Source organism: Capsicum annuum, chromosome 6, assembly GCF_002878395.1.
Source record: "Capsicum annuum cultivar UCD-10X-F1 chromosome 6, UCD10Xv1.1, whole genome shotgun sequence".
Lineage (NCBI taxonomy): Eukaryota > Viridiplantae > Streptophyta > Magnoliopsida > Solanales > Solanaceae > Capsicum > Capsicum annuum.
In genome coordinates, this window is record NC_061116.1 from 170,434,625 (window position 1) to 170,448,533 (window position 13,909).

Below are 13,909 nucleotides of genomic sequence, written 5' to 3' on the forward strand. Positions count from 1 at the left end.
GAACTTAAAATCACAGAGATAGACTTCTGAGGATGGTTAAAAGCTAATCTCCCAAGATAGTTACTTTAGTGGAGCAAGAGTCCAACACTAATACAGTCCAATTCTGTTACTCCAATTATGGATCATGGGTCATGGATAATTAAGTATTGGGTCAAATATAGTCAAATGGGTCATTCAGTTAAGTTTTTAACATTTCTGTTAGTTTTTTGGGAATAATTATAGAGTTCAAGGATATTATTGTCCAAAAAAAATCATAAGTGGCATTAGTGGGATGTTTGTAAAAGTTCAGTGACAATTTAAGGAATTTACTCTAATAAACTATATGTTATGTTTATATTATTATATTAAAGTGTGAAGAATGTTTGAGAAGTGATTTAAACTTTATTAAAAAATTTCATACACGTGCAGGATACATGTGGTTAAATTAGTTATTACAAATATCCGTAGTAGAGTATAGTTTAGCTAGTCTAACAAAAAGTGTTCTTATAGTTTAGCTAGTCTAACAAAAAGTGTTCTTACTTTATCAGCCTCAAGCTTCTGAGATAAAAACAATGGAGGAACTTCCCAAAACACTATAGAGTTCCGTTAGCTTAGAACCCTCCTTTGCTAGTACGTCCGTCACTTGATTTTCTTCACGATACCTATGCTCAACTAATGGGCTCCCCAGCTAGAGGAGAAAATCCATATGTTGTCCTCTGAATAAGTGCTCCTAACTACTAAAGGGAGTGGAAGTAGGGAAGAGAGATTACAACTCAGGGAATCGAACTCTCGCAAATAAGGTAATTGTTGAGATAATTAATTAATCGAGCTATTAAAATTTTTCTATTTTTCAACTCCATCTTTGTAAATTTCAAATAAAATATTTTCTTTTTTTTCTTTTAGAAAAATATGATGAAACATAACTGTAACTTTAACTTCATAAATTACAAATAAAATGACAGATATTTGGAATCTATTGACAAACACCTACTTAATTAGTAACCTCTTACGAGAATATCTAGAACCGGTTGGGATTGGTTCACTAAATATCCGGATAAAGGCAAAAATCATCTATTCTTTTTCATGATATTCCTTGCTTTACTACCAAGTAGTCGAAAATCAATTCATCCGGAATTTCACTGTCCTTTCAAGAATGGTATTTAGCTTTAGTTTGGTTGTGCCTGCTACCCAACCGTACTTTATCCACAATGTTTTCACGGGCTAGGTTACATGAAAATAGAACTTAACTTGACACACAAATTCAATTCCCGAATTGATCGATATATTTATGGGCATCTCACTTAGTGGACATGGAATCTTTTAGCATAGACATGGTCTAGTTTTATTTCAAAATCCCTCGTCTAAAGTCTCTTACGAGAAAATTAGCTGACTTGCTTAGGTGATGGTTTATTCTTAGCCAAATTAAAAGAAGCAAGGATCCTTTGTTTTGGAGGTTCTTTCTCGAGCCGGAGTGCGCAGTGCCTAGTTCTCACTCTATTTATATCATTCATTGAGTGAAAAATAGGAAATTTATGGAAAGTTACAATCCCTACCACGGAATAGTGCACCTACACACCTTCATCGATGTTGTTTTTTTATCGGAAGGCCGAGAGCTAACTATCGAGATTTTGGACTATCTGGACACATACTTCGTGAAATGGTTCATGCATATTTGTTTCCAGGAGAAACAAGATCAAGTTGGTAAGGATTAATGCTTCATTTCTATTTCTATGGTTGATGATCATAGAAGCCCCTTTACTATTCTATATAAATGGGCTATTCTATTTGTACAGATAGGGTGGAGGGGCTCACTTTATCCTTGTTTATCTATTAGTTTTCAATTCTTATCTTTGGCGTGGGGTAGAGCAGTTTGGTAGCTCGCAAGGCTCATAACCTTGAGGTCACGGGTTCAAATCCTATCTCTACAACATCTTGTTTTTCCAAACTATAGCCGGGTTGACTCTGGTAACTAGTAATTAATTCCCGCCTTTCGGTTTTTTGGGGTGGAAGGCAAAATAAAACGTAGGGTCAAAACTCGCACCTGTGTCCAAAGTTTGACTCTTGAATCAGAATGATAAGGCATTTCGTAAGCTTGAACCCCTAGAAAGCAGAACTGCAGTTCGTAAGTTTGCTCTTACTTCTTTATTCAATTCTTTTCCCACTTCATTGCCTTATATTCCTCTTTTATTCTTTCTAATGTAATATCATAAGTGTCCAATGCATCTTCTTCTGCGAACACTTCTGCTGTAGCAGATTCATTCTAATCCTTTAGATCCGCTCTCTCTTTCTCTGGATCCCTTACTTGAAAGCTTTTAGTCAATCTACTCAGTCAAAGATTTTTATCAAATCCGATCCTTTCAGCCCTAGTTTCGCTCTAAGGCAAGGCCTTTAGTCGATCTGGTTCTTAGTATTCTTCCTCTTTAGTCTAGCTGACAGCTTTTCCCCTTGACTCGCCTGCTTTGGGAATTAAATATTCTATAGTTGGAATCTATCTTCCACTGGCTGTGACAAAGACATATCTTCTAGAAGAAGTGCGGTTATAAAGTCTTTATTTCCCCAAGGGTAGAAGGAGTTCGAAATGAATATCTCTCTCGTCCAGTCCACGAAAATGCCTCTTCTTTATTGTTGTGGCTAAAAGCCTTGGTGATATATCTTCCTTCTCTTAGTCCCCTAGACCATGATGTATTAGATCCCCATGAATGAGGAAAGGTAGTTTCAACTAATGTCTTAAAGTCCAGCTCGGTGATGAATCTTCTTCCACTCCCCAACCTCTAAGGAGCTATTGAGAAATGTCTTTATTGTCAGTTGCACAACCTTCGATTGAAGCTACTTCTGTGGATTGCAACTGCACCTGGCCTTGGATCAAGGCTCTCACTCGCTTAAGACGTCGATGCGCTACCAGGTTGACCTTTTTCTTACTAGCATGGGGAGTTGTAATGGATGCCAAGATGAAGACTTCTCCGCGCCAATTAAGGTGTACAAGAGATAGTTGAATCGGAAGACTTTCTCTCATATCCCACTCCCTTCCATGAGATAGTCAATTTTAGCATCTTTGAAGTATCATATTGAGAAAAAGAAAGAAGACTCGGGATAAAGTGATGAGCCCAAGATGTTATAAAGCTTTGGGTTTGACTTTTTCGTCTGCTTTGTATGAGTCAAAGTATGGAATGCGCCAAGACATGACTTTGTATGCCATGGCACTGAGAGAAATACACAGGAGAATTCCTCTTTCAGGAAGACCTAGTAGCTCAGGATCTCGAACGTTTCATGTCTGTGCCTTTGATCACATACTTTGTTTTCTCAAAGGCTCATGCTCGATCCCCTTTCATTGGATATAGGGATTTCGTTCGCTCACGTCTCGCTCGCAATGGAACTGGGAAAAGAGAAATAAATGGAGTGAAGAGCTTTGTTGAATAATTTTAGAACCTTGCCTTCCTACAATGCTATTTGGATTTATGATAAGGGATGTTCTCTATATGCCTTCGGATTCAGCTGTTGAATAAAAAGTCTAAATGAGAAAGATAGGCTTGAAAGAAAAGCACTTGGGTGAAGTTCAAAGAAGAATGGTTGTCTCTAACTACTCTAAGTTTCATTTTCTTCGTAGTTGATCCCGTCTTCCGTATCGGATTCATAGGCTTGGATAAGGATTTCACTGTCTTCACTAAAGGGAGTTCCGTCGGTTTAGTTTGCTTAGAGGCAGAAGGCCTAGAAGAGGCCTAGAAGTCATAAGGAATAGGCACTGTACCGGCCTCTAAGGTTTGGCTTTTCTTTTATTGACTTTCTTGAGTCAATGTCTCATTTCGCGCGCTTGGTTAGATCTCCTAACCTAATGTAATGAACGAGAAGGTGCAAAATTCAGTCTTAGCTAAGCGAGTAAGAGAAAAAATCATTCTTTCCCTCTTATTCTACAATATTATTGTTTATTCTATTAGGTGATTACTTTTCATTTTACATAGCTGTAAAAGTTTTCTTTTTCTTTTCCTCAGCAAATCAAGTTTCCTTAAGCTTGCTCTTTTAAAGCTGTGAGTCTTTATCTTGTCTTTTATCTTTTCCCTAAGTGGAATTGTAGGCGGCATTTAGGGTCTAGCCTTGGACTCATTGAAGCAAGCACTTGAGGTGAAGACCAATGAGCGATTGCGACAACTACGGACCTCTTAACTAGGTTTTTGTCTAATACTAACTAATAGGCTTTCAGAAGACTTTCCACACAAATAGAGGAGGAAGTGCTTGCTACTAAATTTCCAGATGAACGGACATCTGAGCTCAGCAGCACATTTAATATTTGGAGATGGATGGCGCCAGACAGGGTAAAAAGAAGGATTTTTTTCCATTAGCCGAGTGGGTAAAAAAATTAAAACGTAGAATTGATCGAAGGGATCTGGCTAAAAACAAAAAGAAGATATCAAGGAGAGGAAGCTAGACGAGCACTTGCAAGAGAGCGAGAGGCAAATCTAAAACTGCTATAGTAAAGTAGAACGAAAGTACCTCCCAAAGGTTCAACCTTTTATTGTGTGTTCCGGAATAAATAGAAAGTTTCAAAATGTATAGAAGACTCACCATTGATTGTTTGTAATGTTCAAGAGGTTGTATATAATCCAATGTTCAGTGATATGACTTTCCTACTGACTGAATTACTTGAATTAGTTGAAGGTGCGGAGTCTTCTTCTTTTGATTTGAGACAAATTCATTTTTCTACTAAAAGTACTTTTGATAGGGAATAGGAAAAAGCCTTGCCTTATTCAAGAATACCAGGAAGGAGAAGAATAAAAATTACCTCTGTTGAAAGAAGAAGCCCCTCTCTTTGCTTATTTATTCTTCCTGGTCTTCGAGTCTTATCTGAACGACTCACTGCCTATTTAGTTACATTTTAGGTTTAGATTCCAGAATAGAACTAGAGATCCTGGCCCCCTCCCTTGAAAGCTCCTAGTGCTACGACTATCACCGGTAAGTTACGTCGGATTAACATAGGGAAACAAATAAACTACAAAAGCAACTAAGTGAACGCCTATTTGCTGTGGATCTACTAGCCTGGATGCTTGATTCTATTCCACCGCAAACAAAACAACTGAATATACTACTGCAGGATCTTCCGCTATTTTTGTTGTTATTGCTCTCACGTCTCACTATGCCACCTCAGTAGCTGGGACTCCCTAACCTTTTCTATCTATCTTTAGAAGTAGGGCGAGTGAGTTCTTTCCTTCCCCGTGAAGGTTTTGGGATATGTGACCAAATGCTTCCTCCAGATCTAACCTCTCTATCAACTAAATTCTATTTTTTTTTCACCAAATCGATACTAACTTACTTACTCCTACTCCTACCGGATCCAAGAGGGCCGATGCCCGATTCCCCGACCTATTACTCATTTCTTCCCGACTCGATATGCATCGTAATCTTAAGAGAGGGAGCAACAATTGACCTTCGACAATAGGTATATGGGGTGGGCGTAGATAGATACAGTGAAATCAATCCTTACTCCGCACTCCCTCTTACCGGCCTGAAATATATATAAATCATAAATTCTTCAGAGTGGGCCGGCAGGCCCAGCATTTGTGGACCATCAAAGAAATGCCTTAACGTGCCACAGCTACTACTTTGACTCCTTTTATGCAATTATGAACTCCACAAAACTTTATAAATTCCAACACAACTTATCCTTTTGGAGCTGATGTAACAAACTACGCGAGCCTCCCAATGAAGCCAACATAAATCCGATCCAAATAAAAAAAATAAAAGGTAGTTTTGTTATTGTGGTAAACCAACCACCTGTTCTGGAACTTTCAGTTCCAATAGAAGCATATAGATCCGTAAATAGATTTGTATGTATAGCCACTTCAGTCGTGCTCATCCTTAGAAGTATCTTTTTTCTGGGAACATGGTTAACCAAAAACTATTATGTTCGCGATTCTTCATCCACCGATGGATAAAATTCTCCAGTTTTTCATTCTCATATAAGGCCGGAAAGTGGATTGGCAACAGGTCAGCACGAAGTGATTCATCATGCTCAAATATGAGCCGATCGCTCGTTAGGGACGGTTTATAGATCATCAAATTCCCACAAATGGAATGAAAAGTGCATCCATGTAAATGATCAAGACCTCTCAAACAACAACGCTCCTTCCCCATATAGAGTTTGAAACCCAAAGGCAATCATTGAGTGAACTCTATCTTTTTTATATTAGTTGACCTAAGCCGCACCCTTACTGTTAGGGTGGGGCTCAGTCTCTAAACTGTACGTGGGATGATTTTTTGCCTCATACAGCTCAGGCTGAATATCGGGGAAAGTTTAGAAGATATAGGGAAACCTAGAAGCTGCCGATCGCGGCGGGGATAAGCTTGCTTCTTCATAAGCCTATCCCCCGAAAAAATTGACCCTGTAGCGCCAGCGCTTCGTGTTCTTACTATTCCATCCCATTTCATTCTGGGATATGAGGCTAATACTAAAATAATAAGTGAAGTAGTCGTCTTCTGACCAATAGGCTCGGACACCAAACCACCCGTGCTCGCCCATTTTGTCTCACCCTAAATGGGATGACTCTCTTAGTTACGCTGTGCCCCAAAACAAGTCTCCACGTCTGATTTTCTCTTCCTGCAACCCAATAAGTTGGCAAAGCCAACACAAGATTAGGACCGCCCCCTTCATTCTATGTTGACCCAGGCCCAGGTTGGATTCTTGGGAAGCTCGTTCCCACCGCGCTCACCGCGCTCATGGCCCGGCTGGCCTACTAGCGGTAGTGGGAATTCTCTCATTCCCTGGTCAAAGACTTGGTTGGATGCGGGATCTACTCCACAAGGAGCGGTACAGATATAGATGATATCATCACAACCCCTCTTTTTGTGTTGCTGCGAATGCTTAACGCCACTTTGCCAACTGGAGTTACCTGCTTTTTTGTGTCTCTCAGTGTAGTCAGCACTGGGTGTTTTCGAGCAGCGAGGCTTACACTCATTCGCATTAGTTCATCCAAAGTTCCTTACCCTTATGCACGAATTATTGAATAAGACATCTTCCTATCAAGGTTAAGGACTCAACTGAGCATCTCAGCGGCGGGATTGAATACCTGGATCGAATTAGAGTTCACACCACCCGCTCTGAACAAATATGAGGTGTGGGCCACAGGTTACACATAAGCCATCAGGTCACACGACATAAGAACACCCAACATAAAGATGTACACTCCTCCATGTGAAATATTCATCTTCATAGGAGCTTTTTGATAGTAGTCGTGACCAACAGACATTAGCTCTCAGCTTGTTGGTAAGGTAAGAGATTCAAGCCCAATTTCAGGTGGCGCACCCTCCACACAAGCACCGCCTGATGAAAGGGGGACAGGGAAAGCTACAGGCCCAAAACCTTTGACCCTTCTTTCTAAATGGGGGTGCCCGAGGCACCTCATCTTCTCATTTCGTTGTTGCTTATTCCCATTGGGCCGAAGTGTTTGTCCTTTCCTTCTTCGTGCCCGCTCAGGCTTTGCTGACCTATCACATGGTAATAAGAAGAAAGTATGAAAGAATAGTAAATGGAGCACACCGCAGAAAGATTTTAAATATGAAAAGTCTCTCTTGGATTTGAGAAGAAGGAAATGAAGAATGGGAATGAAATGAAATAAAGCGCTTCTAACTCTAGTTTTGGATGAGCTTCTCCCAATTATATTTGGTAATAGAATAGGGCGGTGTGCTTTGACCAAGACTCCACTTTTTTCTCCGTCTGTCGAGCATATGAATTTCCTGGAATGTAGATAGACCAAAAGAGGGAATGAAGGGATAGGAATAGGAATTATAGAAAAAAGGGCACCTGTAGGAACATCTCTACTGACAAACCATTTCAATAGTACTATTGTTGCCGTACCACGAGGCACGACCATGGAAGTAATGAAAAAAAACATTATGTTGTTGGACCATCTTTTCTATCCGGTCGAGTTTTGCTTCTCTAGAGAAGATGAGAGGCTAAAAATGAAAGTGTTTGCAATACATACCGAAAGGGTTCAAATTAAGCCGACCATTAATGACTAGTTAAAATACCAGGAGTGGTCTGATCCCCTATTTGATCAGATCGCTCTGAGAAAGATAAAAAGCAAACTCTCATAGTTCGGAGCCCAGTTCCAAAAACTTCTTCGTAAGTGAGGTGAGGTACTTCTTTTGGTTTGAATAGGGGGTCACCCTTTTTTGGTTGAAGCAACCACGACTTTTGTCGTAGTCAATTTAAAACCATAAAACCAGTCCACTTGCAGCCATGTTGATCAAAATGACTAAGTTTAATGACTTGACCAGTCACTAACCCTCGTATTATAAGATTCTCTTACCCTGTGGTCGATATTCTATTCCCCTTAGTCATAGGTGCTCATTCTATTTTTATTTGAATGGGTTGGGGCTCCCGAAGTACATATGGATGGCCCTTCGTGTGTCTTGGTGATACAAATAAAGAAAAGACGAAGGTTTTTAACATACCCTTGAACAAAAAGACAATCCTTACCAAAGGAGGAAATAGAATAATCTACCTTTTTTCTTCCTTCCCATTGATTCCATCCAACAATCAAGCTGCACTTTCTTCTAACAAGTGGCTGAGAGTTAGAAAGCAACCTTGGCCTCTTGGCAGGAGGTTCTTTGTCCCCCTCCTTTCTGGTCCAGCCGCAGTACGGCACCTGAAATCGAAGCAACGATCAGATCCAATTGATCTGGTCCTATCCGACCCAACCCCGAAACTTAAAACAGCCTGCCTGTTGGATGGTAGAATAGGGAGAGGGGGATTCATGCCCATTCTCTATTCTGGCATGAGCAGGAACATCCAAAATATGATTTGATGTACCGATATATTCCAAAATACGTGATTTGATTTGATAAGCTGCCTGCAGAAAGGAAAGAGTTTATCGACCGCATAACAATTCATTCTTGTGTGTAGCGCGTGGGCCCATATCTCCCGAATGATCATAGTACGGCCACTCATCTAATATAAAATCAATGAGTAGATCTCACCTCCCCTTCCCCATACCATAGCCGAAAGGGATAGCGTATCCACAGAAGAAAGAGTAGGGCCCTTGCCTAATATTTCATTTAGACGCGGCTCGAATTCCTTTATGCTATAGGCTGTGTTAAGCATGCTTCTTTGACAGAAAAAAAATTCTTTTTCCATGACAGCATTCGCGACTATAAAGGGCGGGGCGATAAGTTCTCTATCAACAATAGGGGGCTCTTCATAGTAAAAAACTACATCACTATATGAATTCCAATTGAATTTCAACTTCTACTTCGTTGATTAATTCAGGGGAAGTGCTGGAACATAATGTTGGACGATCTCCATTTCCATATGGTAATTGAAGTCAAACAGGAGAAAACCAGGTACAATTCAATCCTTATTCCTAGCAATGATTCCCAAAAAAGCAAAACCTCACTAGACCCAGGCCCATTGCTATGGGGACTACACTATATAAGAGAATGACTAAGGCAATTGCCAATAGTTTCTATTGAAAGACAGGCTGGCTCTTTAAAATGGGCACCCTCCTAATCTCACTTTGATAGGAAGAGATATTGATAATTATCCCAAGGAGGCTTACTACTCAGCTGATAGATCAAATGAGACAGCCATGATCATTAAACTCACCAAAGCAGCAGCATATGTAAATTGGAATCATAGGTTTCAATATGCTTAAGGAAAATGGGATTTGCAAAGTAGGATACAAAAGTGTATTTATATACAATGGAAAACCCCTATAATCTATGGACGACCAGTGGAGTTCATAAAAAAAAGCAAAGAAAATTTCATGACAAAGCTATCCCCTCTCTCCATATCTCTACTTATTAGCTAGGTGCAGATAACACTGTAATAATAACAAAGCCAGATAGAGCTACTGTTCATTCTGAATTGATTCAGATGGCGAGGACCCACGAAAAAATCCACCTTATTCATGCTCCACACAGCAACTTGCCCGATCAATATTATATGTCTATGCTAAACTTGGTGATCTATTTTTGTTACCTCCTTTGAGCGTATGTGATATAATCATTCTTATCTCAGAAGAGAAGTATGCATTGTCCCCACTTAAGTTATTAAGTATTCCTAAAGATGAGGCAATTTCTTTTTATGTTGAAACTTTATTTCAACCAGGGGACCCTGATCATAAATAGGTTGTTTGTCCCGGTGAAAGAGACGCTCTCCTTTTAAAGATACCAATGACCGAAATAGAGTTAATTATTCTATTATAGAAGTTAGGATCCCACACGTTGGGTTAATCACTAAGGTCTTATACAATTTAATGTTGGATGATTTCGACTGGGAATTTAAATAGCTATACCCTAGTCTTTCTTATTATCGTTACTTGGCTGACTGTTACGTATTATTTCTATTGTTTAGTCTCCAAAGTGAGCAACAGTGTGAAGAAGAAATGAATAGTATCCTCTTAGAGTTAGATCTTGATGGGGATATCACAACTATTCTACCTGGTTAGGGTACCCATGTGACTCGTGATAGGCGTTTGATTAATCTAAGTCAAGATTGTGGTCTTCACGTTGTCGAAAAGTCAACATTATTTCTTTAGTTCAATTTGTAGTCAATATGTTTTATACAAAAAGAAACCCATCCAACAATAGAAAATCCTTTTTTAGAGAGCCAATGCCTTAAGACAGACCCTAATATCAGTTTTCGCCTACTTCACCGAGTTGTGGTTCTAAAAAGAAGATTTTTCTTGGTATATTCCATCAAGAGAAATACAGGTGCTTACACTTTTCTGAGGATTCTAAACCCCAATCACCCGTCAAAGAAATATCCTTAGGTCTTAAGTCTACAGCTCTGTAGCTTGTGTTGCCTACATAGAGTAGAAAAGAATGCTTTGCATTAACATCTCAATGTCCAAGATAAAATTAACAAGGGGAATAATCGACAAGGCGAGTGTTCTCAAAGAGAAAATCATGATGGAAAAGCGTAAAGAGAATTCTTAAGTAGAGATATGCAAAATAAAAAGACTCCCTGGGAGATGGTATTCTTTGTTTTTAGGTCTTGATAGATTTTTCTATTCTATCGATTGAAGTTATTACGCTGGCTGATTAAATCTCTTTCTAACGCCTTTAAGGGATGTGAAGAGAGCCCAGTTCCAGGCCCTCTTTTAGAAAGAATAAAATGGTATAAAAAGAGGGCTTGGAGGGTATATATACTATACAAATTGATGATGGTTTATCATCATCAGAACAAAGATACGTCTAGGTCGAGATGAATGGAAGATGCTTCTGGAACTAGATTTTGATAGGGTCTATCTTAGCTCGAACGAAAGAACAACCAAAGTTAGACCCCCAAAGAATATGGATTCAAATCCATTAGTATTTGACAAAGAACCTAACAAAATTTAAAAAGCAGTAACCAGAATCAAAGTTTTCCAAAATAGTGTCAACCGGTAATAGAATGTAGCTAGATAACTGATACCACAACATCCAAAATATGTAGGATAGATTTCATGGTACACTAACTTAACCTTCAAGGTCATATAGTGCTACATTGAACATCAATCCACTATCTAGCTCAAAATTAGCCTCACGAACTACTAACACTATTATTCGCGTAGCTCTTTTTTGTTTTGTGCTATTTCATCATAGGCTGTCGGAACTTACTTCTTAGCACTACGTGGGAAAAGAATTTCTCGATTCATCCCCCTGACTTCAATTACAAACTCTTACTTCTCGGTCTAACTTGGACTAATCCCTTAGTAGGCAAGAAATTCATACTAACCAGACAGAAAGTAAGTTTCCACTCACTACCAAAGTACTGTCGCACCTCTATTATTTTTGGCATAATGAGGTTTTAGTCTTTACGAGGGACCCTCTAGCCAGATTCAATCCCAAGGGTCAATCAAGCCTTTGAAACTAGTGAAAATAGTCGTCATAGTCTGATTTTCTACTTTCAACGAGACTTTCTTAGAATGTCAAACTTTCTCTCCTTCACCAGGAAAGTTATATGGTAAGCAAGATCTTTGAATCATGTGCCAGAATAAGGTTGATCAATGGTAGCTTATTGGAGCTTTCTATATACCTTAATTAAACTGTCGCGCTCTTAGCTCGGGTTCTTCCTTAATGAGGCATCCCTTGTTTGCTCTTGGATTGGACTAAGCGACAATCCTTACTGTGGAAGAAGACCTTGTCATTCTTCTCTTTCAATGCCAGTGGATAAGTACACTAGGGATGGAATGCTCTTTTATCATGTATGTGGATTACTTGGTCGATTACCTGATTGCACTAGTCTCATAGCCATCTCTTTAGCTTCCCGCCATTCTATCTTGCAGGAAATCTAACTCATTTTAAGGTAGAGCTCTTAGAGTCCTACTTAAAGTTAAAGGTAGTTCATTAGTTAAAGCAAGAAGAGTAGAAACTGAGGGAAAAAAACCTATGTTCTTACACGGGATGGGAATAAAGGCTACTAAGATCGGAGCTCATGACCTAAGTACTAAGTAACCAATGAATGGGGATGCCAATCTTATACAGAAAATACCGCTATCTAAAGTAACCTTGCAGGGGGACTTCATATAGTATTCTAAGATCTCAATACGAGAAAGAAATCAGACCTATAACCTTACTGCAGTGGCTTGTAGACTTCTGCAGTGGCTTGTAGACTTTCGTTGCAGTGGAAAGCTCAAGTGAAAACCTATTAGAACTGTGGGCCTCACCCGTCTACTACTCAACCTTAAGTAACTACAGTTAGGAGGATCCATCCAATATCTTAATGACTTGCTTGGGTCATCTAAGAGGCAAGGCCTCCTCCGATCGACCCTAACTTTCATTATTGAGCTAAAGGAGTTCCCTAGCCCTTCAAGTTTACACGTTGATCCCTCTATAATGGCATTCTTCTTCCTCTCTAACTTTATGATATTATCCTTAATAGTTTGATATCTTGAATTAAGGTTTTTGATTGTATTAGTTATACGTCTACCATACTCTACCATACTGTAGAGAAAAGAATGTATGCTCATCCGGACATTGAGAAGGAAGGTCAAACCTAATCCGGTGTCAACACTTGACTGACCGGAGGACCTAACTAGCTTCAACCAAGTTTTCGGTAGGCTAGGAAGCATTTCTTTTACTCTTCTATGTCTATTAAGTGTTTTGATCCTTGTGCGGATTCTCGTCTTTTATCTTTTCTTTTATGTGTCGAGCGAGTTTGGAAAGAAGGTTCACGGTTGGCTTTGTATGAAAAATCCTGTCTTTCTAGCCCTAAGTGAGCCATAGATTATGAGTGAGCTTTCGAGGAGTAGAGATCGAGCGTCAAAATACCAGTGGATCAATTTGTCTTTATTCAATATAATTATTAAAAGGATAAAGTGGAACAGACACTTCTCGCAAACAATAACTATCCATAGCGAGAGAGATCCCTTGTATTTATCGCCTACCTCTTTATAGAAATAGAATAGCATGATAGAAGCCCTAACCTATAGCAACTGTAAATATCAAATCAAGTCTTCGCTCTTCAGATCAGTCCATCCGTAGTAGAGGAATTCTGGTCAATTTTTCCTAAATATGACCTTCCCTTCCCATAAAGAGAGATTTTTGTTCCTTTTCTAACAAGGATGATGAGTGACAATGACATGAATTCAATACTAATAAAAAAGCTAAGCCCGCTGTTGAAAAAGACTAAAGAAGGCTCAACTAGCACCGGTGCAAGGCCTTCAGATAGTTACCGCTTTGCACGAGCTTCAAAAGAAAGAGAGATCAAGTCACTAAGCAGAGAATTAGATCTGAGAGTGAAAGAGATTATGAAAGTTCTCCCACGGGGCAACCTTGAAACAAGTTCTCAAATCAATCTATTCGAGCCCTTGAAAGTAGTAAAATTTCATGTGTGAAGTATAGTGAGAGTGACACAGATCTCCTTTTTTCAAATAGGGAAAGCAAACCCTAATCATCAGGTAAGACGGGATCATTAGAATACGAAACTGCCTAAAAAAATGAAACTATATCAAAAAGA

General features: G+C 39.3%; 1 pseudogene; it reads right to left on the minus strand.

Annotated features, from left to right (window-relative positions):
- Positions 1-5,608: 5,608 nt before the first annotated feature.
- On the minus strand, positions 5,609-7,875 carry LOC124899551 (annotated as a pseudogene).
- Between the last annotated feature and the right edge of the window lie 6,034 nt (positions 7,876-13,909).